This window comes from Ochotona princeps, chromosome 20 (assembly GCF_030435755.1).
Source record: "Ochotona princeps isolate mOchPri1 chromosome 20, mOchPri1.hap1, whole genome shotgun sequence".
In the NCBI taxonomy this organism is placed as follows: domain Eukaryota; kingdom Metazoa; phylum Chordata; class Mammalia; order Lagomorpha; family Ochotonidae; genus Ochotona; species Ochotona princeps.
The window spans coordinates 4,213,286-4,238,776 of record NC_080851.1 but is presented as its reverse complement, the minus strand read 5'-3'; positions in this window follow the sequence as shown (position 1 = coordinate 4,238,776).

Sequence of the window (25,491 nt, the reverse complement as noted above, 5' to 3'; positions counted from 1 at the left end):
TGCCAGGAATTGGGACTCCACCCCAAGTACTCCTGCCCTCAGTGCTCCTCCAGCTCGCCTGCTTGGAGCAGGCCTCTGCCTGTACTGCCCAGGTTGCCTGTGACATATTTGATAATCTGCTCCACTTGGCCAAGTCCCCTTGGTTGATGGCAGGCCCGTATCCTTAAAGTTTTGGGAGTTGGCAACTATTTCTTCGTTAGGAACTCGCATCACCCAAGATGATTATGCTACTCAATGCAGGAAATGCAAGTCTTTGTCTCTCCATTTCGTGTACCTGTATTGGTCTGGGAAGGAATGCTTCCCTTCTGTTAAAACCACCACATCAAGGCTTAGCTTCTGGTGCACACAACCTCCTCTCGTTCACGCACCAATGGCCTCCATTGTGCAACCCCAAGCCTCTGAACTTGTCACAGCCAGCCCCTGAGAAGTGGTGGCCACAGTCGCTCCCTCTCCCTCTGTAACCACCTCTGCCTTGTGACTTTGGGTGCAGCCATCCTCTGCTACCCACACCATGGCTCAAGCATCTCTCCCGGTGGCTTGAGGCTTCGCTGTACTGGGCAGGCAGCCAACCTGGGCGGTGGAGCACAAGGGGCTAACTCTACAAGTACAGGGTACTCCAGCAGTAGAGACAAAGATACAAAAAGTTGCCTCAGGGAGAACTCAGGTCCCAGCAGGCATTTCACATTGGTACTAGTTCATGGTCTAGCTTCTCCATTTCTGCTCCAGTTCCCTGCTAATGTCCTGGGAAAATCAGCAGAAGATGGACCAGGAAGGTCCTGATTCCTGGCTTTCACCTAGCTCAGTTCTGGTCATTGGAGCCATTGGGGAAGTGGGCCGGCAGATGAAAGATCTCTCTCTGTGTATGTATGTAACTCTGCCTTTCCAATAAAAATTAAAGATAAGGAAATCCTTTTAAAATTCTTTAAGATTTTTAAATGCTTTAAAAAGATATCATCAGTTAGATCAGTTAACACCAATCTGAAAATTTAAATACAAAATGCCTGAATAGCACTGCATGTGTTTTTAATGTCTTAGCTGTGTATTTGCTCTGGAATTAGCTTTCTCTGAACTAATCCTCATTCAACCAGCATTTATAAGTATCTGTTATATGCATGCTTAGAGCTAGGTGCTATAAATATAACTGGAATAGAATACAGTCACTGTCCAGGAAATTATAAAGCAAGAAAAAAGGCACATTTAAATAATAAATGCAGCAAGTTAAAAAAAATGGCATTTGAAGTAAGTCAAATGTATTAGTAGGAGCTTCATATTGATAAGAAAAAAATTTTGCAGGCTGAGCCAAATGAATAAGCAAAGAGCAAAAATGTTGGCAGTAAAAAAAACTTTTCTTAAATATATTTTAATCTAAATTACGTATGTATTAATCTTAAGATATACACACTACAAAGTGCTTTCTTATACTATAACTGTATGCATGCACACCTAAAAGTGTATAAAGCCTCTGTAAATGCACATATGTACTTACAGGCATGCATGCATGAACACATATTACATTGTTACATAACATATTGCGTTATTAAAAAATATCACAGCAGTTCCTTTTTGTCTCATGTAGCTATAAATGCAGATTTTAAAGTGAGATATTATTGTGTTTAACATTTCAGAGGATTTTTTAATAGTATCACCTCGTTACAGTTTCAAGATAAAAACATAAATATAAAAATAGGAATGGTGGGCCCGGTGGCGTGGCCTAGCGGCTAAAGTCCTCGCCTTGAAAGCCCCGGGATCCCATATGGGCACCAGTTCTAATCCCAGCAGCTCCACTTCCCATCCAGCTCCCTGCTTGTGGCCTGGGAAAGCAGTCAAGGATGGTCCAAAGCTTTGAGACCCTGCATGCACATGGAAGACCCAGAAGAAGCTCTGGGCTCTGGGCTTCAGATTGGCTCAGCTCCAGCCGTTGTGGCCTCTTGGGGAGTGAACCATTGGACAGAAGACCTTCATCTCTGTCTCTCCTCCTCTCTGTGTATTTGCCTTTCCAATAAAAATAAATAAAGCTTAAAAAAAAGTAATAGGAATGGATTATTGCTTCGAAGGAAGTCTTCTGAACTCCTGTAATCGTGCTGGACCCAGAAGACAGCACGTACATGCATTATGCATGTCCAAGCTGCTCCCACAAGGGACTGGTGTTTACTAAGCAATTACTTGGAACATCCACATTCCATCTCAGAGTGCGTGGGTTCAAGTCTTCACTCTGCCTCCACTCTCAGGCATGCACTGATAAGCACCCTGAGAGCCACATCATGGCTCAAGCACCAGCCACCATGGGAGGAAACCAGACTCCTGGCTCCTGGCCTCAGCCTGCTCCAGCCCCAGCAGCTGCCGCAATGAGGGGAGAAGAAAAACATGGAAGGTGTGTGCGTGTGTGTGTCCCTCCCTAAAAGATCAAAAGAAGACCATAATACTTACTTATTTAAATAAAATTATCTTATTTGAAACTTCAAGTTTACAAGACTATAACTTGATTATTCTTTAAAGCTCATTCTCAATGAGTAACATAATAGGAAGATGCTGATGAAATAACAAATATTTTAGGCAGGTGTTTATTGTTGTAACCTAAGAATTTTAAACTTTTTTCTCAAATTATCTCTTACTTATCAAATGGAAAAATAAGCTCTTTAAGGTTGACTTTCTTTCTGAAAATCCCAGATTGTTTCTGAAGAGTGAGGATGAATCAGCCGAAGATTTTGAGGGTTGGAAGTCCCTGTCTGGGCGAACATGGGACTTTCACAACATCCTTGGAAACTGTTGTGGCTTTCTCAGTTTACCTGGTGGAATCATCCTGCTTAGGCACAGAATATGATAAATTGTCCAGTGATTTTCCTTTGAAATATTAATAACACAACATAGCACATCCTCCAGTGGCCAATTATTCAAAGAGAAATTCAGAAGATCAACGCTCCATCTGAAGCAGTTTCTTGTGTTTGTACAGCTTGGCATACTGCACAAATGCACAGACACACAGGAATGAGTGCGTGTGTTCCTAGCCAGGAAAGCAAGCACAGATCAGGGGAGAGAGAGAATCGCATCCACCACCTCCTCACAGCAGTCTTCGTGTAAATCCGTCAGTCCTCTTCTGGGGACAGAGCGGGACACATAGCTAAAAACGTCGCATGCGTCATCAGCTGGTCGTTACTGTCTCACCTGCTAAGGAAGGCAAGGATATCACCCATGTTATAGAAAGGAAAGAGAACCCTTGGGACTCAGGAAGGTTCCAAAGGCAGTGTTAATTCTGCAGACAAATCAAATAACAAAGAAGAGTCCATAAAATGGAAAAGAAGTAAGAGCAAATCATTCACTTCACACAGTATTTTTCTTCAGGAAGCTAAAAATTGTCTTAGTGTAAAATCACACCAGAATGGGGCTTCAACGTCAGTTCAACTGTGTGATTAGCTTTGACTTTCTGCAATAAACTCTTAAATAGCACAGCTTATTGTAATTAGGCATGGTGGCAGCTCGATATTCTTGCTGGTTTTCTAAACTTCTTTGTCATTAGTTTGGAAGTGCTGAAAATGTATTTCTAAATGATGTGATTATAGCCATTTCAGCAAGACCTGCTTATCTGAATAAAGCCATCTGCCTTGCAGAGCTCAATAGTGGGTCTGCCCCAGTAATGAAGAAGCTGGAGCGACGGTCATGTTACAGAAAGCTCCAGATTCAGCCTTCCGGAGTGTCAGCTGGGCTGTGAGACACCTGCGTGGCACCAGGTGACCTGCAGAGGAAAGCCTAGTGCCCTGGCGCCGTTAATCATGCAAGAACGTGCGCCGAGTAACCACTTCATCACCTCAAGTTTAGCTCTCCATATTCTTTTCTGCTCCTTTCCTGGAAAAACTGAAGGCTTAAAGTTCTGAGTAGAGCTTAGGAAAACGCAATACAATCTTGCAAATATGGCTCATTTAAAGATGCTCTAATGACAGTGGGGGTGTGAGGTTTTCATGTCATTTGTTCCCAAAAGGTCTCTGTCAAATGTTCTTGTTCAGAAGTCTCAGATTTGCTCTTCACCTGCCTAACCCTTCCCTCCCTTCCTTCCCTCCTCCCTTTCTTCCTCCCCCAACACCCTTGCTTCCTTCTCTCTTGAGCACACACTCTTCTTCCCTTGCAGCTTCTGCCAGTGGACAATGCAATAGAAAGGCCCTCACCAGAGCCTCGTTTGTAGGCATGGCAACCTCTGGGATTGGGAGCCACGCAGGCTTCTGCTCCTTGCAAATTACCCAGTCTAGAGCAACACAAAACCGAGTTAGGTATGGTGAGAAGAAATCCCAGCGGCGCTGCTAAGACCAGAGGCAGGCGCGGCGGCACAGGATGGAGGGCAGAAGTGCAAGATGGCAGGGCACAGGTGCTGAGCTCCTCACGCTGTAGGGAGAAGCAGATTCCACCTATCTCCCTGGCGGCGGCGGCTTGACTGAGCTTCATGTCCGCTGGCTTCCAGAAAGTCTCCCAATCTCTATCTTCCTCTGCCTTCTCCTTGTGGGGGCCTGTCTTTTCTCTGTTGTTCCTCTATCAGCACACCGGTTACCCACCCAACCTCTCCACTGCATCTGAGCTTAATGACCCCTGTGAGGACCCTGCTCCCAGAAGGGGATAGACAATGAGGCACTGGTGGCACCGTCAGCTCACAATGCGTATTGTCTTTGAATGGAAGACCTTGTTTAAAATCAAAACTAAGTGAATGTGCAAACTTCACAAAAGAAATCCCCATGCCGTTGTCCATGTAGATCCTGCGAATTAGACCAGGGCTTAACCACATCACAGCTCACTAGAATTTTATACTAGTAAAAGAGTTTTCTTAGGAGAGCTTTTTTAGTTTTTAAAATCTCTGATTTTCTCACTCACCGGAATGACAGTCCCCCTTTGGATGTGCGCTTCACCTAGCATGCTTAGTTACAATCACATTGAAGTCACACACTTGAGCAGAAGCCTCCTACCCACCATCAGACCTTCAATTCCACCTTCTTGGTGTGAACTGGCCACTTGGCCCACACCATGCACTCTGCCTATATGGATCCACATTTAAAAATCATTTTAAAACATACATAAGAGTGTGTTCTCCAAACATCCTTTCCCTTCTCAGACACTCACTTCAAGGTGACATTATTTGAAGTCCGGGGCAACTTAGTAGCCATTTCAGCTAAGCTTTTCACGGCTCTTCCATGTCTCAGTTTTCCTTCTGTAGCTGCTGCCTGTTTCTCTGCAGTACGAGCTCTGTTCAGCTACTCACATTTTAATAGCTTTGTTGTTATTTATTTGGGAATATGTGATTTTTATCTCACAATTATGTTTTCAAAATGTTTACCCTTTGAAATGATGATGCTAATTATCCACTATATATGTTTTAAACCTGTTCTACGGCTTAGAGAAGCAAACAGGCAACGTGAGAAATGCTATAATCCATCTAACAGCCACACCAAGGAATCTGACTTTTACTCCTCTGTGAAGCAATTCTATTTTCTCCGGAATTACACAGAAACAAATCCCATCACAAGCACATTACTAGGAATGTTTCCTGTTGGTATTAAAACCATTACAGCTAATCATTAGAGACCCTGAGAATGCTGATTTGCATCTGCAGCCCCCTCCCGACATCAGCTCTTGCCATTATAAGTCAATCAAAAATCAAGTTAAGCCTCTTGACATAATTGGAAGTTTCGTAGTGATCTGCAGAACACCATTTTCTATTACATATGTCAAAGTGAGATGAGAAAAACGCCACAGGAGCAGAAAGGTCAAGGGCTAATCCACTCCAAAGTCATTAGAGAGCGCATTTACATGACTTTGGAAAGAGCTTAAAGACCTTGGCAGATTCCCTACCAGAGCAAGGTGCCTCCAGCAAGCAAGCTGCTCTCCGGGGAGGGAAGCAGGGTCATTTGTTCTGTCCCTCTGGAAACAGCCCGGTTTTCAAAGCTTATTTTGTTGTTCATACATAGGTCTTCAACTTAGCTTTTTAGTCACAACTTTATTCTGTTATAACAGATTTTTTTAAAATGCAGCCGTCTACACTGCATTTGATAGCACAATATCTGTAATACTGACTGGAGCAGTTTGCACAATGTCCCATGACGTCTTGATGGCAAAGAGTCTCCCTAAACATCTAGACAAAAAGATCTAGAACATCTAAATGCTTTTCTTGAAAATGAAGGCTACAATCAGAGTGTGCTTCCAGTAAGTCATCAAGGTAAAATAATTACTTTTTCTGACTTCATTTTGACACTGAAATTCAGTCGAGCACAACCGTGAAAACCAAACACTGTTGGATCGACACACAGACCTCACAGCCACAACTCCACAAATCAAGTGTGGCACAAAATAGCATGTAAACTGAAGGAAATGCTCATTATCCACATTAGGCAGCTATTACATTAAAAAATGAATTAGAGCTGTGAAAAATCAGCCTGAAAAGTAGCTATGATAACAGGTGTGGTATATTGTCATTTTACAAAAACAGGGTATGTATACCTATAGTGTAAAAACAAGATGTATGGTACCTAACCTTTATTTTTAAGTTAAATAATGTATAAAAGAGCTACGCATCCAGGTTAATTTAATACTTTGCACTGTTACCATATAAGTACTTAATGTTTCAGACAGGAGAAAGACAGAAGTAAATTACCCACTTAGTGATTTCTTAAAAAAAGAGAAACAAATTCTAAAATAGAAATAGATAACAATAAGTGCTTCCTAAAATTCAAATATCCCATTCTTATATAGAGAGATGTATACTTCTCTCCAATAGCCTCTAATTAGAAGACATACAGTCTAAAACATATGTACAAAGGCACTTCAAAAAGTTTGTAGGAAGATGTGGATAAAGGATTATTTATTTTGATGCAAAAAATTGAAATCTATGCATATATAAAGGTCTTCAAAAATTTGGGAAGGGGCCAGCACAGTGGCTCAACTGGCTAATCCTCTGCCTTGCAGTGCCAGCATCCCATATGGGTGCCAGTTTGTGTCCTGGCTGCTCTACTTCCCATCCAGCTCTCTGCTAATGACCGGGGAAACTAGCAGAAGGTGGCCCAACGTCTTGGAACCCTGCATTTGCATGAGAGACCCAGAAGAAGCTCTTGGCTCCTGGCTTCAGATCAGCTCAGCTCCAGCTGTTGTGGCCGTTTGGTGAGTAAACCAGCGGATGGTGGATCTCCCTGTGCTTCTCCTGATCAATCTGCCTTTTCAATAAAAGTAACAAATATTTTTTTTAAAAAGTGTGAGGGAAATGAATACTATTAGTATTATGGATAAATGAATATTATGATAGATTCCAAAAATGTACCGATAAATTTTTGTCTTACCTTTCTCTTTGGCTCTTTGAAGTGCCCGCATATAGCTGGTTCACTTGCATTACCAGCTCCTGCCCTCATCACTGATGCTTAAGATCTCTGTCTGCCTTAGAACAAATCATCCATGGCCTGGATGAGTTAGGCTAATTTATGACAACTAGTAAGTACATGTCACCTCACCCTTCTAATACAAGACACATTCTAATATGCATTTGCTGCACTTTCTAGATACAAATTGAGCTGTTGGTTCCCTTACCTGAGATTTTCATTCCCTCCTTTTACTAAACAAAAGGGAACTGCATTATGCTTTCCCCAAAATTCTTGCATCAGGTTCTAACCTTCATGTGACTGTGTTTGGATAAGGAGTCTGAAGGAAGCAATTAGGGTTAACAGTAACTGTACATGCAGGTCCCTAATTCTGCAAGATTGATGTCTTTATAAAAGAGAGGGAGCCAGGGAATTTGTGCTGTGAGAAGAAAGGCCATATGAGAACACAACGACAAGGCAGCTCTATCTGGGCCAAGGAGAAAAGACTCTGGAGAAATCAAACCCAGAGACCCCTTGATCTTGGTCTTGATCAAGTCAATAAAACCACATGATATTAAGGTAGAAATTCTTACCCTTCCAGACAGGTAAGACTACATAGAATTTGGAAATCCAAGTTGAGAAAGAGGCCAATGACATACACACTTTTTCTATATTCCCTTCCTTTCCTGTCTCCAACCTCTTCTGCCACCCACATGTGGTGTGAGTGGAGGAAACACTTGCTGCCAGTGATGGCCGATCTACCCTCCAGGAAAAATTTTAATGTGTAACAGGAGGCTACATCATTTAACCAGCTGTTCCTGGAGCATGTTTTATTGCCAAGAGTTAAGCTATGATGATACAAAACCATGTAGTGTGTCCCAGAAACCCCCAAGAAAAACAAAGACTGGCTTCAGTGTTCATGAATCATGCACACTAATAAGGAACTTAGATGCTTTAGACAATTCACTGGCAAATTCTCACTGAGTATAGGTATAAAGAAAAAAAAATCACATCATAAGATAGGATCTGTGACAGGGATTTGTGACAGATCACATTCCGTAAAGAAATATTTCTAGACAGCCATGAGTGAGAGGGCATGGGTGTGTGAGGAGACGAGTACACAGAGATACCTCTAGATCTGGGGTGCTGATGGCACCAACATCACCCTCAAGGCAGCAACATGGATGGTCCCATCCATTTCCATGAGGTGGCATATCAGCAGTGCTGTGATGCCAGCTGGTGAGGTACAGTAATCAGGAATTCTCTGTGTGCAGAGGTGTCCCGGGGAGACAAAGGAAACCAAGTTGAAAAACTCTGCTGTGGGTCCACAGTAACATGGATCCTCAAAGACGTAGAACCCAAAATAGGCACGCCTACTACTCCCAGCTCCTTGGAACACAAAGAAACAGCTTAGACTCCATCAACTCACAGCCCACCCAAGCTGCAACCTCAGAGGCCCAATGCACTAATGCACTCCCCTACCCGTTCTTGGAACTGACAGGAGTCTGACACCTTTTTCACTGAGTTCCCTCTGCTCCTGAGACCATCCTTTCTGTCTCCATTCATCCCCCACAGCAACCAAATTGTGCAAGAGTCACTTCCTAACAGCCCATGTGACAGTAACCACGTTTACTCTGGACTGGACATGATAGGCTCACAGGCAGTGGGCAGCACGTCTCATCAGAGCCCCATCTGGCACGCATGCTCTGCAAGCTGCGGTCAGCTGACCTGGAGCTTGGCTCATGTCTCAAGCCCTCTATGACGCAGCTCTAGGCCTGGCCCTCCAATCTTTCTTCTCCTTTGACTCTCCCCAATGCCCTACCTGCCCTGTCTCAAATACACATGACTCCTCCTTGGTCACGAAATTCAGATGTCTGTTTTAGAATCCTGGAAATTAACTTCTTGAACTCATAATTTTAAGATTTTTCACTCCTGGCCCAATGTTGCTCATGCCAAAATGAGTTCTGCTATCACCTAGGGCAGCTTTAATGCCCACCCAGATCTTATACTCAGTTTCCTGGCTTCTGAGTCAGGTTCCTCCCCTCCTGTAATATCTTCCACCATTCCACCTCATTCTCTCAATTCCACTGACATGATGTAGATTTGTTTCACTGTCAGCAGCTCTATAGTTTCCATAGTCAAGCATTTCCAACTTCTGCTTGCTATCTCTGTCAAGTTCTGTCTTAATATCCAGACTGCAAAAATACTGGCATCTTCAGTAAAGTGAAATCATCATCCTCTATTTAAAAAATAAATAATAAAAATAGGAGCGTTATTTTTATAATAAAACACAAATACACATCATACTCTCTATAGCCAACAAAGTCTGTGGGAATTCTGAATGAGTGTTAGCTACTCCTTGTTACAGTAGAACATCAACATTAATAGTGTTCAATCATTCAACCAACATTCATGAGTTCACACACTATAGATACACATGCATATGTGTGTGCACACACACATGACTTGGGAACAGTTATGAGAACACAGATGAGAAAGTGTTCCCATAGATGGTAGCAGGCAGTAAAGATAGGGAGTACAAAAGCAAACAAAAAATCATATATTTACTAGTCAAACAGGTAAAAGTCCTCAGAAGAAAAAGAAAGCAAAAGAGGAAAATAAAGACTTTAAGGATAGGGAGAAAGTGGTAGAAGATACACCTGCAAATGCAGTTGTCGGGGTATGAGTGTTCTGGCCTGTGGGTTAAGGCACCTGCAATCCCACAGTGCCTGGGTGTGACTCCCGTCTCCTGCTGTTGTGTACCTTGGGAAGCAGCAATGACAGTAACCTTAGGAGCTTTTAGGTTCCTAATTCCCATGGCGAAGACCTGGATTGAGTTCTGGCTCCTGGCATTGGCCTAGCCCAGCTCCAGCCATTGCAGGCATTTAGGAAAGGAATTAGCAAAAGAGAGACTTCTCTCTCGCTCTATTAAATTAAGAAAATATAATACTGAAAGGAAGCCTCAATAAGCTGAACTTTGATGGGTTGAATGAACGTTACATTGCTTATCCTTCCACAACTTTTCGAAATTTGCATTACTACAACTTATGTATTTTATAGATGAGACAAAAGGCATCTTTAATCTTACAACATTACAACAGCAAGTGGGAGACATATTAGTCCCCAGGGCTCTCTGCGTTTTCCCAAAAGCCAAGAGGCCGTGTTTCTCCGGGGCTGACCCGGCACTCGTTCTTCTGTTCATCACTGCATTCCTCGCTCTGAGCCCTCTGAGGCCACTGCACTCTGGAATTTGTGTGTTTTTCTGGTTTTGTCCAATGACATAGAGCCATGGTTTCTACAAAGCTGCTGGGAAGAACAGAAGAACAATGTTCTACTGAGGCTGAACATAGACCAGGCTGATTTTTCAAAGCATCAGCCTCAAAGTCAGAGAATCAGGTCATGATGTTGGAAGGAGGATAGAGAGGGAAAGGAAGACTAAAGAAACCAACAAAGAACAAGAACTACACACACTAAACGGCCCACGATTCCACCCACCCCTCCCAGCAAGCCTCAGACGACAACCAGCAGCATCTAACACACCCTGCGGGGTTCACGCACAGAAAGGCTGAAAGCAGACATGCTGCTTCCCTTCCAAAACCTGAAAACTCTGTGGATTCAGTCTGTAAGTGCTGTGAGAGCAGAGAAGTGCAGCGGGGAGTTGACAGGTCAGCACCAAACACAGCACAACAACAAACCAGAGCTGCAAAATAACAGACAGTGCTGATCACCCAACAGTGGACATCCCTCCCCAGCTGGGGAGGGCAGCCTGCCAGTGCAGCACAAGACACTAACCAGAAGTAAGGCCGAAGCTGAGCAATTGTTCTGCTCCTGAGCCTGTAACAGGATGTCATTCCTGGGCCCTGGAGGCTAATCCCGCAAGAGCAAGTCAAGAAGCCATCAGCAGAGCCAAGCAGAGGGGGAGTGAAGCAGCGGCAGCAACTCTTGGTAAACAAATCCTGAAACTTGCTGTTGAGATCATCTCTTGGGACCCACATTCCAAGCACTAGAGGTATTTCATGACAGTGATATGCTAAACCTGTTCATGCGAGTGACACTGAACGTGTGTCTTGAGCTGTAAAAATTGGAAACAAACTCCTAATAGTCGCGAGAAAGGGAAAGGGTGTCCATTTCTTTTCCTGTGTGTAATGAAAAGACACCTAAGGCCTGGGACCCCTTGGGGTGTCCAACAGGAATTAGATAACATCCGCCCAATGGGCTGACCTGGTTGCATTCACAAGTCAATCTGGTGAGTAGGTACTGTTTCCTGCTGGCTCACTTGCCTTTGGCTTAAGCAAAAAACTACTTCATCCCGTAGATCACACAATTTTGAACCAAGAAACCCACACTTAGCCAATTTTTATGAGCCTTTTCATTTCTAAGGTTTTGAAACAGGCAGTCTTCCTTTGTTTTTTCAAGTTAAAAAATAATAAAGTCATCTCTTTAAACTACTAATCATGTTAAGAAAGCTCCTGACTTTGTTTGTCTAGGAGAAGATGAAAGCTCGGGCGCTGCAGGCGGGCAACGCTGTCGACAGACTTTTCAGCACTCCTGCTAATGTATGGCTGTGTGCTGGGAACCGAGAATACTCAGGTGGCTGCCGAGACATCCCGCTGTTCACTCACTGTGTCGGCTCCCCGCCAGCCAGGCCCATTCCACTGGCAGCCTCTTGGAAACCAGGGCTCCCCACCAGTTTCAGAGTTTGTCGCCAAGAGAACAAACTGACTTCTCTGAATTGTATCATATTTAGCCAGGTAATTATTAAAAGGGGTGGGGAGAGAGATTGATAAGAGAAAAAATAACTACAAGAATGTTGGCCCTTAGGATGAATAAAATCCTATAGCACACTTTCATTGATTTCAGGAGTGACCATGCATGGTCAGTATCTGGAAGCATAGCCCGAGGGGCTTGATACTTGTTTTTAGGAAAGATGACAGTAGAGAATTCCAGTAACTGCTTTTTTATATTGCTTCCAGGGAATGCAAGAAGATCATGAAAGTGCTACAAGGGCATGAGCTACCACAGGAGTGCTTGACCCTAGCATGCACACCATCTCACAATCACCAACTCTCTGTGAGGGCTCTTCTCCTCGAGGCTTCCTCCAAGTGCCCCCAATTCTGTTGGTCTCTGTGATCACACGATCCGTGCTCCCAGCTCCCCTCCCAGTCATCCCACACCATTTTTCACACCAGCCAGGCAGCACCCTCTCAGCCTCTCCACTCCTGAGCCCCTCATCTTCCCTTCACATACGTGAATACTGAATTTGTTTCCTTCCAGTGAACAAAAGGTCATCTGTAAGACAGCATCGCAGGAAAGCAAGTAGAGAATTACAAACAACACTTTTCGTAACATAGGCAATATTTACTTCCACTCATGTCATTTTCATAAATATCTATCATCATCCAGTAATTTGGTAACATTGAAAGAAAAATTGAATATATGAATACGTTAGAATTTAGTAGTTTAGTATAGTAATTTAGTGTAGGAACTGGAAATGACCTGTTAAGGCTATGTAGTACCTAAAAATCATGATTGTAATCTTAACTTTCAAGTATCTATACATAAAAATGCATGAATAGATACTCTATAGCCAGGCCTTGACAAAAACTAAAAGAAAACCATGAGTTCATCCATATTTGTACAAATTTCATTCACTAAATAGTGTAGTAGTAATGCATAGCATTTTTATGCAGAACAAGAGGCTAATACTACAAACTGGAAAGAAATACCAGTCATTTTTATAAAAATTCTAGAGCTTTTCAACTCAGGAAAAAGTGAGAATTTGGACTATTTAGCTAGATATTGTAAAGAACTCAATTGTCTTTCATTCAGATTATCTTTTTTTTTAATTGTTCACTTTACACACTTTTTTTCTTTCTCTACACTGGAACATAAAACCACGCAGCTGCTCTCACTCTCACTCTCAGCATCTGAGTTCCCATCGCCTTCGTGCCTTTGTCTTCAGATCTGAGTTACTCTGCTCCTGAGACTATCTGAACAAACATCCAAACTGGGTACCCCTTTGTAGAGTCACTGTGTCTCCATGTACCTGTCTTGCCCTGCTTGGGTACCACTCACTGGTACGCAATGGGCTGGAAGCAGTAAGCAGAGAACACCAAACCGAGTCCCAGTAAAGACAGACTGGGACTGTTCCAACACTGTTTTCCACTAGTATGAAGATGTAACTCCTTTCCCCTCATAACTGGGGTCCCTGCCTCACAGACAGAAGTAACCATGACAGGGGTCAGCTGCCACGGTGGTAATGGGGACCACCAGGAATCAGTTCACAGGAAGGGGTAGGACACGCTTCTTGTTTACAATTTTCAGAGGTTGAAAAGCTTTAAAAATCTATCAGTCAAGCACACACAAGAAAATAGCTTTTCAAATGCAAACCTGTACTCCTTATTCAAACTCTGTTTTACCTGCTAATGTAAAGTAACCTATGTAAAATCAGTCTTGAGGGATCCAGTGCAATGGCTCAGTGGCTAAATCTTCACCTTGCCAGGATCCCATATGGGTAAAAAAAAAAAATAGTGTCAGCATCATACTAAATAGGGAAATCCTGGAAACTTTTCCGTTAAGATCTGGAACTAGACAAGGATGTCCACTTTCATCATTGTTATTCAATATAGTATTGGAAGTCCTTGCCAGAGCTATTAAGCAAGAAAAGCAAATTAAAAGAATTCAAATCAGAAATGAAGAATTAAAATTATCCCTGTTTGCAAATGACATGATTCTCTATTTAGGAGAACCAAAAGACTCGACCAAGAGACTATGGGAACTCATGAAAGAATTTGGCAGGATAGCAAGATACAAAATTAATTAACATAAACCAACGGCACTAGTATACACAAGTAACTCCGTGGCTGAGAAAGAAATTGTAAGTAGAGTCCCCTTTAAAATAGTGGATAGCAATGTTAAATACCTTGGAATTAACCTAGCCAAAGATGTGGAAGACCTCTATGATGAAAACTATAAAACATTTTTAAAAAGAAATAGAAGACATTAAAGATGGAGAAACTTCACCATGTTCCTGGATCAACAGGATCAGCATCATCAAAATGTCTGTAATAACAAAAGTAATACACAGCTTCAGTGTGATCCCAATCAAAACCCCAGCACCATTCTTCTCAAAAATAGAGAAGACGATACAAAACTTCATCTGGAAACACAAGAGACCACAAATAGCCAAAGCTATCCTGAAGAATAAGCAATCAAGCTGAAGAATCACAGTTCCAGACCTCAAAACATACTACAGAGCAGTGGTCATCAAAACAGTCTTGTACTGGTACGGAAACAGAAGAAGATCAATGAAACAGAATATAAGCCCCAGAGAGGAGCCCACACACATGCAGGCAACTAATCTTCAACAAGAGAACTGGAAATAACCCCCAGAGAAAAAGCCTGTTCAACAAATGATGTTAGGACAGTTAGATAGCAACCCACAGAGATAAGAAGCAAGACCTCTACCTCATACAAAAATCAGCTATAAATAGATAAAGGACCTAAATCTGCAACCAGAAACAAACTATTAGAGGAAAACATAGGAAGAACTCTCAAAGATGTAGGAATTGGAAATACTTCTTAGAAAAGTCATCAAAAACACAGGTAGTCAAAGCCAAAATAAGCTATTGAGACTACATCAAACTAAAAAGTCCATCAAAAGAGGAGTGGATAAAGAAACTGGTACATCTACTCCATGGAATATTACTCAGTCATTAAAGATGAAATTCTACCATTTGCAACCAATGGTCTCTAAATCTCCACTTCCAAATCAAAGACAGACTCCCAATGAAACTTTTAAATATATCTTGACAACAGGATACTGGACTCTCTCCATAACCTCAATATCAGGATAAACTTGAATAGCAGATTGATGGACTTAGAACTATTTATGAAGGACTATCCTATTCTAAAAATATAGGATAAATCAGTAGGGGGAATTTGGGAAAGGGGTTAGGGAAATACCAGAGCCTATGGAACTGTACCATAAAACAATTTTTAAAAACTTTAAAAATAAAAATAGAAAATAGATGTGCACATATAAAAAAGAAGACAAGAGCCTTCTACATGTGTCTGTCTGTGAGGTGTAAGGTCAAGTCCCAACCCCAGCAGGTGTGGTTGTCGAGTTAGCTCAATCACCACTGCCAAGTTAGGCCAATAGCATAACAGGTATCCTTTAAGTAGCAAAAGTGACAGTCCCTGGATTCAAGTGATAGATGAGGGGGTCTTACTCTGAAAAACCAGAAACCAACAAAACCAAGACTTCAAACTTGCAACATGCACCAGCTACATTCAGTTCAAATAAATGTTTACTGAGAAGCCACATGTATTCTACAATGCAAGGACATCATTGTGAACCAAGCAAACCCCTTGTTTGCCAAGAATTTGACACTAAAATAATTATCAGAAAAGCAAAATTAGAAATATCAAAGTCAACTTCTAGATGGAAATGGTTCTACACAGAACAGTTTTACAATAACATGCATGCTCACCAAAGTGACATGGAAGCTTTGGAGGGGCTCATCCAAGCAGCCTAATTGAGGCTGGTGCATCAAGATCAGACTTCATTCTGGGTCCTGAATGACAAGCAACCAGTGGTTAAATTTTTCCTGATGGGAATGAAAGTGAGATCATATGCAAAGGCTTGCACAGAGAGAGAAATACTGAGCTGCACAGATGGAAAGAAACTCACCATGGCTGCAGTAAAGAGTGGGAGAAAATGCATGTGTGGAAGATCCTGAGGAGAGAGGCAGAAGATGCAGAAATGGCAGTGTTGCACACTTCGCCAGGAGTGCAGCTGGAGACTCTCAGCAAAGCGTCACAGCAGAGCGCTGAGCGGCGCAGCATGGAGGTCAGGTGAACGCAGTTAACAACAGCTCTGAATATATGGGGAGGCCTGCAGGACTGCGGAGGGCCAGGTAGGGAGGCCCACTGGGCAGCCAAGGCAGTGGTTTAATTCGACTTTTGTGTCTTAGGTGATAACTGTCGGCATAGAGAGACTCAGAAGAGAATAGGTATGTGGTACACCTCCCTGGGAGCTGCAGAAATGCAATCACAGGAGGAGAGGCCAGGAATTTTCAGGCTCAGGAATGCTGGACTTGAGATTCTGAAAAATGTTCTACAGGCGTAGAAGGCATGGCCAGAAGCTTGGGCAGGGACCCTGGGCCTGAGACAGACTCACTTGAGATCAGTGTCCCAGAGATGGTCATGGAAGCCACTGGAACGAGGAATGAGTAGAATACAGAGCCATAAGGGACACTGCTAAAGGAAGATTAATACAAGAGGAAAAGCTAGGAAAGGAGAGTGAGAGAGAGGCAAGAGGAAAACCACACTTAGGATGCCATGCAAGTCCCAGGGGAGGTAAATCCAGGAGGAGCACACCGTTGGCCATTGTCCAGCACGGTATTGAATTGCTTGGCCCACTTATACTCAGGCTTTCTTATTTTTGGTGATTGGTGACAATTCAAAATCAAAATATGATATTTGTCTTCTGGTAACAGGCCTGGCTTATTTTGTTAAGATCTGTAGCTGTATCCTTCTTGCTGTTACAGGATTTTGTTCTTTTTATGACTGAGTGGTGTTCCCTCATGTATGTACTCCACCATTTCTTTATCCGCTCTTCCCCTGAGAGACAGCTGGGTTGATTTCCTAGCTTATCTGTTCTGAATTGGGCCGCTATAAACATAGGATTACAGATAGCTCTTTCATATGCTGACTGCATGTTTTTTGGGTAAATTCCCAGAAGCAGAATGGCTGGATCATCCAGTAGGTCTATTTTCAGATTACTAAGGAATTGCCATATTGTCTTCCATAATGGTTGTACTGGTTTGCATTCCCACCATTTTTCACATCTTCATTTTTTGTTTGCTTGACTTTTAGATGGTAGTCCTCCTAACTTGGGTGATGTGAAACCTTGTGATGTTTTTTCATTTGCATTTTCCTGATGGCTGGTGAGCCTGAGGGTCATGTCATGTCATGTGTGTGGTAGCCATTTGTATTTCATCCTTTGAAAACTATCTGTTTATATCCTTAGCCCGTTTCTTTGGATTGCCCGTTTTGTTATTCTTGACTTTGTTGATCACTTTATGTCCTGGGTATTAATCCTTTCTCAGATGTAATTTCTAATTCTGTCTTTCTGTCTGCATGATTCATTTTCAGGATTTGTGGTTAGTGACACAGACAGCTGTGTTACCTTCAGCACTGCATAGCAGGGGGTGAAGGAGGACTCAGGGCTGGCAGGGTCAGCTGCAGGTACAGATCAGAGACAAGTAACACAGCTTTCACTCTGAAGTCGATGAGACAACACAGGAAAAGGCTAGTCTGGAAATTACCAAGCAGCAAAGGTCTGGATGCCATTCACCTACAGGTAGTGGGAAAGATCGCGAGTGAATGAGAGATCTCACAAGAGCCCATTTGAGAAGGGCAGAGTCCAAGGCCCTGGAAATGTAACACCTAGGTTCCCGGAGCCCAGATTATGAAAGAAGAAAGAGGTTACATTCTAGATGTCCCAGAGCAATCCTGGAATCAAGTTGTTTATACATATAGAATGAAAAGGCTACTCTGGAAAACTCTAGACAGACGATGACAAAGATGAACCATCAAAATAACAGGGACACATTTAGGAACCTGCTCTCCACCTGCCAGTCCAAAACACCTGTCTCTCGCCCAACTTATAACTCTACTTTGATACTGAGTCTCCAATGACAGTGAGAACATTTTCTGCAACATTCATTTTCAGAATTCACACCCTGGGCCCAGTGCTAAAGTCCTTGCCTTGCACGCACCAGGATCATATATGGGCACTGGTTCATATTCCAGCTGCTCCACTTCCCAACCAGCTCCCTATTTGTGACCTGGGAAAGCAGTTGAGCATGGCCCAAAGCCTTGAGACTGTGTGCCCACGTGGGAGACCCAGACGGGGCTCCCAGCTCCTGGCTTCAGATTGGCTCAGTTCTGCCATGCAACCACTTGGGGAGTGAATCACGAAACGGAAGATCTCTGTCTCTCCTCCTTTCTGTTTATCTCACTTTCCAATAAAAAGATAAATAAATCTTTAAAAACATTCATACCCATAACCGACCCTTGGAGTCCCAAGAATGCATCGTGTTTTCGATACCCACAAAGAATAATCATGATGCTTTGTTCCCAGCTTGGGAGTTGCACACTTTAGTCTAACCAAGGAAGGGAGGTTTTAATCATAAATTCAAACTCATGTGGAAATATGCTTCTTCTCAACATCTTGGAAAATTGGCTCTGCCAGTTGGAATATTAAAATAACATTTCCCCATGTTTTTCTCTGCTTCACATCTGTGATATTTGCACAGAACTTCAAACATAATGCATTTCTGAAATCCAGTTTATAATGGGACTGCAGGAATTCATTGATAGTCCCACCTGACTCGTAAGAAAAAGGAAACGAAATATTGTCACAATGTGCTTTGTTTTGAACATGTTAACTAAACATTACAAGAGCAGATTAGAAAAGCAATCACTTTATTTAGTTGAGTAATTGCCACTCAAACCCCTAAAGATCAGTTATTATAACACAAGCTAGAAGATTTCCACAAAGAGTCTTAAATAAGTCAATAAAAGGTCATGTTTATATAAGTTACAAACACTTGAAAGAAAAATATTAACGTTGACTCCCAGGCCATGCCCACACTGCCCCCGTGAACCATATTTCAACAACAGTATACTTGTAAATGGGCAGCAGGTGGGACCATTGGAAACCACTTTCAGTACATTTTGTTAGTAAAATTAAAGAGAAGTTAGTGTTAAACCCATTACTGTAGAAGTAGATCTCATTTAATGTCAAGTTGTTGATATTGGCTATTCAACCCACTGATGTAAAACAACATCCAAGTCTCAGAACCACCATGATACTCTTGCACCATTCTTTTGGTGTTGTTATTGATTCTGGCAAAGTAGATATTAACAAAAGGAGTTTCTCACCATTCTTGTCAGTCTTATCTTTGCAAATTGGTTGAATTTACAAAATCACTCTGCACTTGGCTAATATGAAAGAATAAGAAGCTTTATTTCAGTTGGAAAAGTCTAGATCACTCACTATATTATGATGTCCAATAAAAAAGATTTAAAAGTTTTCATAATCTCAAAATACAGGTCTTAGTTGCCTACTCTGTAAAATGATGTAGTAAAATTTTTGATGAGTTAAGTTATATCGTAAGTGGAAATAAAAAAGAAAAACAGGACCGCTGTTTAAACTATAATTTAAAAGCATCTCTGACTTTCTAATTTTGAAAAAAATCTAAACCTTATATATAAAAATTCAAAGTGACTGCATGGTTTTCATAAATCCAGGTTGGTTTAGTTTGTCTTTTTTAATATTAGAAGAGAATTTTACTTACATGAACTTACTTTGATAGTTTTACCCTTGTCTTTTAAAAGAAACTGAATCATGAAATTCTTTCATTTGTAACTATTTTGAGGGAATGATCTTCCAGGATTTAGGAAGTAAGATTAAACCATCATCTTCAAGCCAAGAATACATTTTCACTATAGCTCCCAGTTCTTTGGAAAATGTTTTTAGATGTGTATGTACATGTTAGTGTTCATGCGTACTCTCCTAGGCATTATTAAAATGGAATCCTCAGGATTCTTAGACTCCTCAGGACTTGAGTTATGGATGACACTAAAGTTAAAACTGCTAAATTGGTGAAAAGTTTGTGTCTGAAGCTAGATTACCCCAATTAAGGCCAAAAACAATTTCAAAACTGGGAGTCCATAGATTGAAGGCATCTAAAAACTCTCTTGTAACATCATCAAAATATAAATTACTTTTTCCATCAGTCCCCAGAAGTCAAGTCTGACACAGTCTTTGGGGAGAGAAATGTGAACTGTGCAACCATGGCTATGTTATTCCAGATTCTTAGCAAATAACACCCGAGGAGGCCGGATCCTTGGGTACCTGTCTGGAGTCTTGCAAATCATCGAGAGCTGCTGGTATAGAGCAACTGCCTTGAGAAAATTGAGAAATTCTCAAGAATTCCATTTCAGGGCCCAAAACCTAGAGCCTTGAGTGGTGGCCAGAAAACACAAGAGCTGAAGCATATGGGCAGGGTGGCAGCTGGGGTGATGTCTGACTCCCAGTCCTGAACATCCTTACGGCTCTGCAGCAAAGTAGATTGGCTCTCCAGTTAAGAGGATCTACACTGCCTGCAGGGGCCCTTGACTGTCTTAGGCAAGTGACAAGGATTCAAAGTTTCAAATGTATAATTAGCAACTCATCCTGCAGCTTTTCCCGAACCTCAGTCTGGTGTGGGTGGGATTATCCCATCAACCATTACCAAAGCTTCCCTCAGATTCCCCAAAAGCCTGGGGTCTGCGTGTGGTCCAGCTCTGGCTTTAGTTCTGGCCAGTCTGGGTCATTGGTAATCATTACAACCATAAATTATTTCTTCCCTTACTAAGGAAAAAGACTGCCCTCCCACAGGTGTGCTTTGCCCCTCGAATTTTCTCACCTAGAAACAATGCACACTCACAGAAGTGGTCCTTCGATGCAAGGGAATTAATTAAGCAACAAATGATCTACATGATGATGGACTCAGAGAGGAGTGGAAAGAAACGAAGGTTCATGTCACTTGGAGAAACAGAAGTTATTTTGACACTTGATCTTAGCCAAAAAGCCAAGAAGCAATTCAGCAGTTATTTTTAGGAGATTGAAAGTGAATAATATTATTTCAGTGGTACTGTGCCCGGGGGAGGGGGAGCAAGTGCTTCAATTAAATGATCATTAACAAGTGTTTTCCACATTATATACTGTGGTAATTTTTGCTATTTTTGCAAATAACAGTAAGGCTGTGCTGTACTACCTGGCTGATTACTAAACTCTTCCCAGAACCACAGAGTAACTGCATTCTTGCAGCTACATGGAGTTCCCTTTCCCTGCCTCTGGGCCAGAAGAGGAGGACAGCCACTCAGGGTCATTGTGGCCTGTCTAAGGAGTCCCTTTTTGACCTCTTTAGGAATTTCAGAGTTCAACGTTCAAGATTGCAAAATGCAAAGGGGCTGCATCCTTGCCTTCTTGAAGGTAGGCAACCTCCTGTCTCATGCGTTGAGGTTGCCACAGCCAAGGACCATGGGCTGGGTCGCTTTTAAACGACAGAGTTGCTTCTTGCAGTGTTGGGTGCTGGAGCCTGAGCCCAGAGTGCTAGCATCTGCAGGTGATGGCCAGGGCCCTGGTCCAGACGGCAGAGGCCTCACATCACCTTCATCCTCATCCAATGGAAAGAGTGGACGAGCTCTTTGAACTCTTCTCTAAAGAGCAATTAGAGCTTCACTCTTAGGGTGCAATAATCTCCCACAGGTCTCATCCATAAATCCCAGCACACGGGGAGTTAGGAGTCAAAACCATGCATTTGATGACGGAAATATAGACACATAATTGAAACAAATGTCCAGAGACCATCTCAATGGGCTTCAGACTTACCGAGCAAGAAATAAACCTTTGTTGTTACTCAGCTGCTGAGACTCCATGCTTTATTTGTAATGACACATGACTTAGCTTATCCTATTTCACAAATAGACTTTACATGATGGCTACAGCTATTAACAAAGACTTGAATTGTGAGCTATACGTTTAGTTATCAAGAAAAGGACAGTTTAAAACTGACACTGAAACTTAGAAAGATGGTGACCACAGTGTGCAAGGCCCAATATTGGATCAACTATCGCCGTATGAGGATTTGATACCAAAGGTTGTGCTCATTCATCTGCTAAACTCGAGGGGACATGGCTGGAAAAAGTAGTAGTACTAATAGTATGTATTTTTAGCAGTTATTTTTAATAGTATTGGCTATTTTAACAACATATTAGCATCAGAAAGGAACACAGGAATAAACTGGACATTTTGCAAGCAAAATTAAAAAGAAATAGGATTCTGAAATTCTGTGTCTTTCAGAGGAAAACTCTAGCTGCTTACAGTCACCAAGCAGTTGACGATGGAATCTTTAAAAGAATTGGACAACAAAAATTCAGTAAGATACCCCAAATGAATACAATAAATCAAAGCTAACATCAGTGAAAGTCTAGTTGGTCTTCGCATTCATTGTATTAAAAAATTAGCTACCATTAGATAAAGAGAGAGGCCAGTCAGTGAAAAGTAATGTGATATAGAAATTTGAAAATTACATCTGAAAAAGAACTTCAGGCATGTGATTACTGGCAAATATAAAATTAGAATAAAGCAAATCAACAGCCTACTGAGTTGAGAGAATTTTTTTCCAAGAAATAAGAGATTGGAACTAAAAGAGACTTCAACTATTTCAGTCTTAAGTAAATGAAAATTAGAAATTTTTAAAATTCTAAGATCAGAGTTTAACCCAACTCTTAATACACCCACAGTCCACATGGAGAGTAGCTGAGTTTGATCCCAGCTTCCTGCTACAGCAGGTCTTGGGGAACAATGGTAAGGACCCAGCTGGAGGAGTCTATGCCAGGCGGGTGGGAAACCTGGTCTGGGTTCCTGGTTCTCAGCTTTGGCTCCAGCTGTTTAATGCATAGGGAAATATATCACAGGTGGGAATTATCAATCATCTATCAACCGATCGATCGATCTGTCATCCATCTGGAGTTCTGTATCTCTCAGTGTGTGTCTGGATCACTTTGTCTCTCAAACAGAAAAATTAAAAATAAAAACCCTTGAGATCCCAACTTCCTATCAATTTAAGGGAGACTCGCTAAAGCCCCTAGGAAGGTATTTTCTCTGAAACTCACAACTGACATGGTCAAGAATAAATGGCTAACATGTGTTTACAAACGGTAGAGTTGGTGAGTCATGGAGGAAAAAGAATAAAGTAACTCCTTCAAGTTATATATAGCAGAGCAGGACTGGCGTTGTGGCATGGCCGGTTAAGCCACTACCTACAGGGCTGGTATTCCATATGACAGCCACAGTTTAGGTTACAGTCCCATCTGTTCCACTTCCAGTTCATCTCTTTGAAAATGTGCCTGAGAAGGGATAAGAGATGGTACATGCGCTTATCACTTCCACTCACATGGAGACCAGGATATGGTTCCAGAATCCTGAGTTGAGCCTCGTCCAACCCCGGCTTTTGTGACCGTTTAGGGAGTGAAGCAATGGTTGTAAGTTTCTCTCTCTCTCTCTCTCTCTCTCTCTCTCTCTCTCCCTCTCTCTCTCTCTCTCTCTTTCTCCCTTTGTCTCTCTCCTCTTTCCTTTCTCTCTCTCTGTCTCCCCTTTGCCCTCTCTGTCTCCTCTCTCTCTCTCCCTCTCTTGTTCTCTATCTGGCTCTCTGGCCCTCTCTCACAATGCCCTTCAAATAAATAAATCTTTTTCTAAAAATATGCTTCACGTTTTAACGCAGGTTCACCCTTCCTCTCATACTCAGCTGGAGCTCCTCACCATATCTTCTCCGTGGAGTTTGAGAATTGCACTGGGCAGTTATCTAATGCGTGTCTTCTCTTTCTGAATAAAAATTTCTGTTCTTTCTGTGTTCCACTGTTAAGCAAATTATGTGTATGTGTGTATGTACACATTTGTGTATACAAGTATATTTCAAAAATTTCATGGAAATGAAATTGAAAGTCCATTGGTAAGTGCTGAAAATGTTGATTACCCTTAGACACATAGAACACATTTTATGTATAGACTCATTGTTAATAGAGGACAAGATTAGTAATCACAACAACATTCAACATCAAATCACATCATTAACTTTATAGAAGACATTAGGCTTAGAGCTATGAACCCATGTCTATTTCTGTCTTATTGAATATTGAAAATTGACTCCTCATTAGATTTTTAAATGTTTTAAATTAGGCTGTAAAAATTAACTTCTACATGCTTCTCATTAATGCAATGTGATCAAAAACATTTATAAATCCCGGCTTTGCCAGCAAGTGATAGCTCTAAGACTCCATCAAGAAAGAAACTGAAAATAAGTTCATTTTCCAACTCAGCTGAATTTCATAATGAGGCATTGCTCTTTGGAAAGCAGACATGACTGGACGCTAACACCACATTGACTTCCTTGGCAATGGCAAGGAGACTTTCCTGGAGCATTTGATGACATAGCTCAGGATTCATGGCAGTGACAGCTAAAGTCTAAGTTTCCCTTCATATTTCCCTTAATTTCTAAGATATTTTGCCACCAAACACATTTAAAGATTCTCCATGATGAATCAACACATACAAACTGCGACCCTAAAACACAAGACAATGTGCCAACAGCTTACAGGAAACAAGGAGCTATCATTCAGCACCATCCAGTCACCATTCTGAAATTTCTCATTTCATTAAGAAGTCAGCAAAGAAACAAGGTGTCCGCTGATTGACACTAACAGACTGAGTTGTTCATGAAGGTTCTTTGCTTTCACATATATTGCTTTTGATTAACATTCCACAAGGTCTGGAGAGCTTCATTCCTGTTTGAGTTCAATCTAGGAGTGTATCTCCATCACCCAGTGCCTTGGTTGTACTTGAGTAGGAAGGTGGGAGACAGGTTTTCCTTTCCGTATCCCTGAGACTGCACTGTACGAACGTCCTAAAGATGGGACTGCCCTGAAACAACATAATGATGGGCCACATAAGAGTAAAGTTAGCAAGAACTAGGTAAAGTTGGGCAATGAAACTAGAGTTGAAAAGAAGTGCCTTGTGCTCTAAGGTGAGCAACGTGCAAGCAGCAGGGGACAGCTGATGCTCTCTCAATACCAGTAGGAAGAACAGCATTGCGTACCGCAGCATGAGAAGGTGGAGTGCTAACCCACTGGCTACCACAGTCCCCACAATGCCCCTGGTGCTGGTCAGAGGGCAGGACCCACTTCCAGGTGTACCTTGGGTACCTCTGTGTCCTCTATACCTGACCTCTGCTGTTACCAGACTCCATCAACATCTCTCCGAGTGACATACTTACTCCCACATGACATGTCGCTCGCTCTGTTTAGCACTTCACATGTTCCATACTAATCCTAAAACCAGAGTCACCACCTCAAAACTTGACTGTTGTGTCAGCCTTCCTTGGTTGAGGTCCCTGCTCCTCAGCCTTCCCACAACACAAACCTGATGCCATTTCCTCAGATGCCAAGTGAACACAGACCTGCACCTTTCTGACATCCTCCCCAACACCGTACACATCACCAGGAACACCAGCCACCCTGGCTACATCCGAAGCAGGAGGACCTGCTCCCCTTGTGG